The sequence below is a fragment of the Pteropus vampyrus genome, unplaced genomic scaffold (assembly GCF_000151845.1).
Source record: "Pteropus vampyrus isolate Shadow unplaced genomic scaffold, Pvam_2.0 Scaffold95, whole genome shotgun sequence".
Taxonomy (NCBI): Eukaryota; Metazoa; Chordata; class Mammalia; order Chiroptera; family Pteropodidae; genus Pteropus; species Pteropus vampyrus.
Window position 1 is genome coordinate 279,867 of NW_011888876.1, and position 8,526 is coordinate 288,392.

The 8,526-nt window shown below is 40.1% G+C and overlaps 1 pseudogene; it reads right to left on the reverse strand.

Moving 5' to 3' along the window:
- Positions 1-1,057: 1,057 nt before the first annotated feature.
- LOC111742495 lies at positions 1,058-1,179 on the reverse strand (annotated as a pseudogene).
- Between the last annotated feature and the right edge of the window lie 7,347 nt (positions 1,180-8,526).

Consider the following 8,526-nt stretch of genomic DNA (forward strand, 5'->3'; position numbering starts at 1 on the left):
ATACTGGGGCAGTTACCTTGACTATGTGGTTTATGTTGATTGTCAGCAGCTCTCAATCCAATAACACCCTTGCCTTTGCATAATGCTTTGAAGAACCCCTGAAGTCTGGACACTTCCTGATGGATAAGGGTTTCCTGTGGCCTGTCCCAAGTCCCTGGAACACTAGGCTTTTTGCCCTGGTGGTAACCACCAGCGGTGTGGGCTTCCTTCCCAGCTCACACCACGACTAACGGATGTGCAGAAAGCGGGAATGGAACTTAGTGTGGAAGACGGTTTTACCTACCTAGTCTTTTAGGGTGCGGATGTTAACCATTTGACCCGTGCGATGCTATTGCTACGATGTTTAATTTGTCAGTAGCTATTACTTAGCTTCTTGCACGGTAGCAGTTTTAAGTACTTTGCACTCTATTAACTCATTTTATGTCCCAGCGGCTCTAGTAGGTTGGTACTATTTTTTCTCGCTGCTTCATTTTTGCGTTCCAGATCTCACGAGAGTCCGTCTCGCTCATAAAACAGATCCCAGAGTTACAGGAGCATCTGAGAAATGTCGTTTTTCAAAAGGCTTCCAAGCCTAGGGTGAAAGGGATATTGAGAGTCAGTAAACAATATCAGTACAATTTCACTGTTCTCGGAGTATTTCAATGGCTTCCCAAATCACTCTGAAATTCTTTTCAATAGCCAGCCTGGCCCTAAATAGTCTGGTCTAGTATGATTTTTCTGACTTCTAATATTCTTCTTCTTTTTCTATAAACTTTTTTTATTATGGTCAAATAGACATACTATAAAATTGGCCATTTTAGCCATTTTTAAGTGTACAGCTCAGTAGCCTTAAGTGAGGTGCTATTATTATTTTCACTTATACATGAAGTAACACAGAAGTGACTTTACACGGCCAGTCAGGCGAAGCGCCCAGACTAGTGCCTCGTGTTGCAGAATTTACACACGTCCCCTGCTCTGCCTTAAAATACTTAGCATGACCGGCAGTGCTGTGTGTTTATTATAGTTTACACATTCGGCTTGTTTTTATCATTTATTTTTACTTATTTTTTATTTTTTAGGCCTACAGCACCTGGTCTTCTTCCTAGGTGGTCTCCCATCCAGGTACTAACCAGGCCTGACGCTGCTTAGCTTCTGAGATCAGACGAGATCGGGTGTGTTCAGGGTGGCATGGCCGTAGACTCGGCTGGTTTTTAAAGCACGATATTAGTGTGTTGGGTATATCGGCATTCACCCACGAGAAATTTGTAACGCAGAAACAGGTGCTCAAAACATTGAAATCAGATGAAGCTGGAAATAATTACGACACTCAAAAATAGAGCCAAACATGGTAGGTTTTTTGGGAAATATCTATTCATGTTTATTTTTAAAACTCGGATAGCTTCTTGTTACTAGGAGAACTGACTACCCGTGTATAATTAATGAAAAGAAAACACTTGTGCTGGGATTATAGGTGTCTAAACACTCAGCCGTCTCACATTCTTTGGCGACAGCTTAGGGAAGGCAGTCATGTACTAGAATTTTTCTTTAGCTTTTTTTTTTTTTTTTTTTTTTGCACCCGATCTCAGGGACTTGAGGCTTTCTAATGGTATGACTGGAGGTTAAAAAAATGATCATCTCCCATATGTAAAATCTTATGTTATTGCATGTTCTTCATATGCAACATTATCAATAGCTCCATGAGAGCGGGTTACCTTTCCATACACAGTTGCAGCCCAGTGCATTGCAGAGAGGCTGGCACACGTCGTCCTGAAATCCAGGATAAGAAACTCTGTATATGCACTGAACTCCGATCATGGGCCAGAAGGGATTAAATAGCTGTAGAATTACAGGGAAGGTGTAGCAACTTCCATTGACTCATTCATTCAGCAACTCTTTATCGAAGGGCACGAAAGGCACCCAGGTGGTATGTGCCATTTTCGTCTTGGCCGATGGTGCAGCATGTCGTGAGTCAGACACAGACGAGGCCAGGCTGAGCCAAAGAGATAACTAGTATTAGGAAAAGTAAGAGTGTCCAGGGCAGCTTTGGTAAAGAGATTAGTATCAAGGTAGCGGTACTTGGCAGTAGATTTAGAAATTCAGGGGAAAAGATGGTTGAAAACGAATCCTGGACTTCTGTGTAAGGTTACACATCAGTGGAGACGTCTTTACTTTTAGTAAAACCATTAAACTTGAATGAAATGGCAATATTTATGCAATCGTATGATGAATTACTGCCTAGAAGGAAATGCTAACACAATAAGGTGAAGATATGTTACTTGCAGAATAGATATTTTCTTAGGTATCTTTAAAATAATAACTCATAAATTAAATTAGTATTACACTGTATTGATAATCATAAACAATGCTTTCTGAAGAAAATTCGGAGCATGCAGAAATGTAAACTGTAAAATAGTGTGAAAAACCTTCATAGTTCTAGCCCACTGAGATAACCAGACATTATATATCTGCATGTCAAAATATGCGTGTAGAATTTTAAATCGAACTAGGCAAAATGCTTATACCAAATGTGACAGCTAAACCTTAATATACGAGCAGCTTATGCAAAACTGTAAGAAAAGTACAAAGTTTATAATAGACAAATGAATATATGTTAAAAAGAGGATAATGGTGAGAAGAAATTCCAAAGGTAATGAATAAACATGTATAAAAAGGGTAATTTCACAAATAATCAAAGAAATGCATGAGACAGCAGTTTGCTTAGCAAATAAGCAAAACTTTCTTCTTCGTATTTTCTTTGTTTCTTTCTTTGTTTCTTTGTTTCTTTCCTTCCTTCCTCCTTTCCTGTCCTTCCCTCCCCTCCCCTCCCCTCCCTTTCTTTTTTTTCTTGTCTTTCGTGATAATATTCAGCAGGCAAGGCCGGATTTCAGCCAGGCTGCTTCAGCACAGCTGTGCTGTTCTGACTGGACACAGAGTCTGTTGATAATTGGTCATTAAATATTTTTACTGTCACCCCTCCTAGTAGATATCGATGGGCTTCAGGATGCCCCTATTCAGAAACCTAGTCGTTTTCATGGGACTGTAAACTAATCTTTCTGAAATTTCTTTTTATTTTTGTATAGTAAAGATCTAATATGTAAGCTCCATGAGACTAGAGAATCGATGTCCCCTGTCCACTGCTGTGTCCTCAGTTCCTAGCATCGTGTTTGGCACATAGTAGGTGCTCACTAAAATACCGACGGTTGAATGAATGGATGCATGTCATTTAGGCTTTGAGTAAAAACGCAACATATGTTGCTTAGTGTAATATTTTGTGTTTTCTTAACCTTGGTAAACATTTTATCCGGGGGTGAAATTATCTATTATAGTCCTGCGATAATATGTGAAAAATACTTTCAGCTATTAGACAATAATAGTCCCGGAGTTTTTTAAAGTTTTTTCCTCCTCAAGTGTGAAGTCTTTTTTGCAATCAATAATCAATTCATACTTGTTCCATATTGAGGAACGTTTTTTATTTTTAATGGGAACAAAACAGGAAGGACATCAATCAAGGAAAAAGTAATAGTTCAAATATTTATGTCATAGATTTTTATATTGACATCTTTTATTTCATAAAATGTTTTATCTTCATTTTTGACCTCCAGTTGGCAGAGGCTCAAGCACCCTTTAGTTTCTCTTATACTGAAGGTTTTTCCATGAACCCAAATGTAAACTAACAAATACTAATTATGGGATATTACAAAAGCATATTTAAAATTGTCTCTATATAGTCTGATGTGTACAAAAAGCATTAGTAAAAGGAACACCCATCTACCTTCCACCCAGGGAAAGAAACAGAACATTCCTTTGCTCTAGACGCTCCCGATGGCCCCTTTCTGATCACGACCCCCGCAACTCCCCCACCCTAATTGAGTATTATCCAGAATTTTGTATAAAAGAAATATTTTTCGGTGTTTCTTTGTAGTTTTCCATCACTTATGAAGATATCAGTAAATAAACTATTGTTCCTTTTTGCCTGATTCTGGACTATGTAAATGGAATCAGATGGGCAGTTGGGTTGTTTCCGGTATTTCGCGGCTGTGGACATTCCTGCGCACGTCCTTTTGTGCGCATGAGCAGGAGTTTACTGTCTGCGCCCATGACCTTAAGATGTGTATTGAGTGGAAGAAATGCTGGGTTGCTCAGGGACACAGCTCACCGTTACTGGGCAAAACCAACGCGTGTCCTCATTCATGGCCCCCCTGTGTATGAATGATTCCATCTCAACACATGCTTGCTACTATCTGCTGTTGTCCCACCTTAAATTTACCAGGCGGGTGGGTGTGAGATGGTATCTCACTGTAGTTTTACTATACACTTCCCCGATTCCTAATAAGGCTAAATATAATTTCATGTTTAAATTCTTATTATTTTTGCCCCTATTCCTGTTAGGATTTTTTCGCTGCCTTAAAAAATTGATTTAGTCCTCATCACAAGAAAACATTTTTTCTGTGTATAACTATGTATGGTGATGGATGTTAATTAGACTTATTGTGATCATTTTGTAATATATACAAATATTGAATTATGTTGTACACCTGAAAGTAATATGATGTTATCGTATACCTCTAGTAAAAACAAAGAAAGAGAACATTGATTTAAAAGACTTCTTTCTCTTTTCTAGATACTAATCCTTTGTTGATCATATGTGTTACCAATACCTTCTCCCAATTTATCCTTTATCATTTTACTTGCTTTATGGTATCTTTTCATAAACAGAGTTTTTATATAGTCAAGTCTATCACTTTTTTTCTTTATGGTGCATGCCGTTTTGTGTCTTTAAAAATTCTTTCCTATCTCAAGAGCGGAACGATATTCTGCTATATTGTCTCCTGACGGTTTTATAATCTTACTTTTTATATTTAGGTCTTTAACGTTCTTCGAATTAGTTTATGTATAGTGTAAGAAATAGAGGTTTGAGTTCATTTTATCCAGTGACATACAATTATCCCAGTGTGTTCTTCACCCATTGGCCTGTGATGGCGATGATCGTGATGGTCCTCATCGAATTAGCACTTACCAAGAGTTTACTAGATGCCAAGCAGTATTCTAAGCATAAGATAACCTATCGAATCCTTACAGTAACCCTACAAATAGATCCTGCTTTTATCCCCATCTTTTAGATAAGAAACAAAAACACAGGTTAAGAAACTTGTTCCATGTGACACAGCTAGTATGTCAAAGAGCCAGTCCACCTGCCTCCAGGCCTCACATCCTTACCGTAAGAGTCGATGTATTTTCTACACAGCTGGCTCATTTCTAGACCAAGAGTCTGTTTTTTTCAGAGCCTGTTCCTGGCCTTTCTGCTCTTTGCATTTATTTATTTTTCTGTCCCTGGCTAATGCTACACAACCTCTTAGTTAACTTTATCACGAGTCGGTGTCCAGTGTGGCTAGTACCCCTGCCTTCCTCTTCTTCAAGAGTATTTTCGCTATTGATTGCCACTCTATTTAAATCTTTGAATTATGTCTTCCAAAAAAACCTGCTGGTATTTTAATTGGAACTGCTTCGACTCCATCGATAATTTGGAGGAGAACTGATACACTGTACTTAACAGTATGTAGCCTTCCAACTCATGAACATGGCTTATATCTCTCAATTTTACTCTGATTTCCTTCAGTGTTTTTTAATCAATTTTACTCTGATTTCTTTCAGTGTTTTTTAATCAAGTTTTACCATCTTCTCCACGATGGTCTTACATATTTTATTAAATAGAGATTATAGAATCGGGTGAGGTTGTCACCTCACCTGAGTCTATTTATAATAGGTTTTTAGGAATCGAGTGAGGTTGTCACCTCACCTGAGTCTATTTACAATAGGTTTTTAGGAATTTTTGATTTAGGATTTGCAAATTAGAGACTGTGGATCTGCATTGAGATGGTCATAATGGCTCTTCTACCATTTATCTGAATTTATTTGAATAGTCGATCTCTGTCTCCGAATATTCCTTCCCGTAAAGGCTAGTCTCTCGTTTTAATTCCTTTTCTGAGAACGTCAGTTCCAAGACATCAACTGTTTTTGGAATGTAGAACTGAAATAAATTACATTTCACAATATTAACAGGGCAAATAACAAACTGTACATTTTTATTTTTATATACATTATGCTGTCTGCTTTTCTTTTCTTTGTGTTGCTTGATTAGTTAAAGAACCTGTATCAGGTAGGGGGAGACTACATTTTACAGATGAGGAAACCGAATCTAGCCCAAAGTAACATGTCTTATAACTATTAGATTCCGATTTTGAACCCAGGTGTCCAGGCTCCAAGTCCATAGCTTACACTCATTGCACAAACAAAGGAGCCCCAAAGAAGTCTCAGAGAAAAAGAGGGATTGTTTTCGGTGGCAGACACCACCAGCTCTGAAATCACCAGTCTTATGAAATCCTGCTGTGGTCTCCAAGGCCCCCCGACTCATTGGGCCTCTGCCCGTCTCCCCATCTTTCTCTTTCCCTTCACACTCCAGGTTCAAGGGGTTTCTTTCATTTCCTTTCACCTGCTGTGTTTTTTCCTTCCTTGAGAACCCTGCACTTGCTCCTCCTTCTGCCTGGAATGCCCCCCGCCCCCCACCTTCTCTCTCTGATTTGCCCGCTGACCGTTAGTGACCTTTCTTGTTTTCAGCTTGAACCTCCCACCCTCTGAGAGGCTTTCCCGAGCTCCACATCGAAATTGCATATGTCTGTGCTCCCACCGCCCTTTTATTTGAACCCCCATTAGAACTCTACTGTTCTCTACTGTAACATCAGAGCCTCACGCAGAGCTTGGCTCATGGGCAGCGCTCAGTAAGAAATGATTGCATGACTGCAACTCATTGGAGAGAGGTGGGACGTATGAGTTAGACTGAAAGTGACAAAAGACCCAAAGGGAAGTGTCTTAGATGAAGAGGACACAGGTCTTTTGAGGCGTCCAGAGGCAGAGAGGTTCCAGGATTGCTGTTGAGTTCAGTAATTTCATTCCAGAGCCAGGCAGTTTTTTTTTCGTGTGTTTCCGCCATTCTGAGAGTCACAGGCAGCCATCACCATGTCAAGTAAAGACGAGGAGGATAACTGTTTTCAGGAGCCACCCTTAGATATCCCATGTATCTGGTTAGCCAGGGTGATGCCAAATGCCCATGTCCTAGCTGCAGGGAGACGGGAAAAGTGATCCTGTAATAGCAGGGTGGTGGAGGGTTGTGGCTGGATTCTTAGCCAGGAGGTTCTGTCCCAAGGGATATCTTACAAAACCAGGGATTGGAAGAACAGGCCGGTCTCACAAAGAAAGCTCGCAGGTACAGCCATTTTGAATGCCCATTGTAATGTCTTTCATCTCCGCTTTATTCTTCATCTCTGCAGGCTGGTGCGTTTTCTCTAACTTACTACCCCTTGAACCTGGAGTGTGAAGGGACGATTTTCACTTCTTAGCTCCGGCACCTGTTCCCAGAGAGTTTCTTATTGGTCCGGACTCATCTCTCATGTGGGTCCTTTGGGTCAGATGCCCACCTGTGGCAGTGGGGTTGAGAGTTGAGACCCCTTGTCTTAAAAAGGGACAACACCTGTGTGTTTGCTTAACTTTCTTAAAATTGTAAATGAATCCATTGCTAAGTGTTTGAAAAGCTTTTTCATTAGTATTAACTGTTTCAGGAGGGCAGGGCTTAAAAATTATTTTCCCTATGATATTTTTGTAATATTCCCCCCCTCCCCCACCCCACGCACACACATGCTTGGAAATACTTATAGTTTAGACATAAGACTTTACAAATCTGGCTTTTTCATTTCATTTAACAATTTAGCTTCTACATTTTGCTCTTCCTTAGTCTTTGCACTGCCTTTAAAGTTCCTCCTGGTATTTAGAGTGTGGTTTCCTCCTTTCTCCCTTCTGCCCTTGGGTTGGTCTTGAATTTGTTTCCTGGGGGAGGGAAGCACCCACAGAGAACAGGGTGGGATGTTTGAGAGGTGAAGTTAGTTCCCCAGGGTTTACAGGAATGTGGGACAGCTGGAGGAGGGGAAGGTGAGGAACTCTTGTACCTGCTGACGGTGCCAGCTCAGGGAAGAGACCAGTTCATATTGAGACAGCCCTTCGTTGTCCAAGCTGATGCAGAGAAACCCGGAAGCGAACGAGAAGATTCCATTTCCAGGTCGAAGCCAGACACTAAGGACGCTGAACGTTTGCGTTTTAAAGATCTTCATCTTGCAGTCACAGTTCGGCTTAGCCCCTCTTGAGTTCTGTCACGGTGAGACAGAGCGTTTTTCCTTGGAAAGAACCAGATTTTACTTCTGTACCTAGTTTCTCTCTTTTATTAGTGTTGATCCATCCCCACCACAATTAACAGATTAGACCCAGCTTTCCAACCAACCTCGTTCTTATGGCCTCGTCATTCTTCATACTTTTCCTCTTCTGCTTAAGATGTATGACAGTGCCTAGCTGAAGCAGTAATCTTTAAGACCGCGTGAAAAATTAGTGGGCCTTTTTTTTTTTTTTTTATAAAATAAAGTAAGTGCTCTTTAAAATTTTTTTTTTTTTCCTTGAAAATCTTATTCTTTACGATCTCTTTGACTCAGCATATTTGGGACAGTC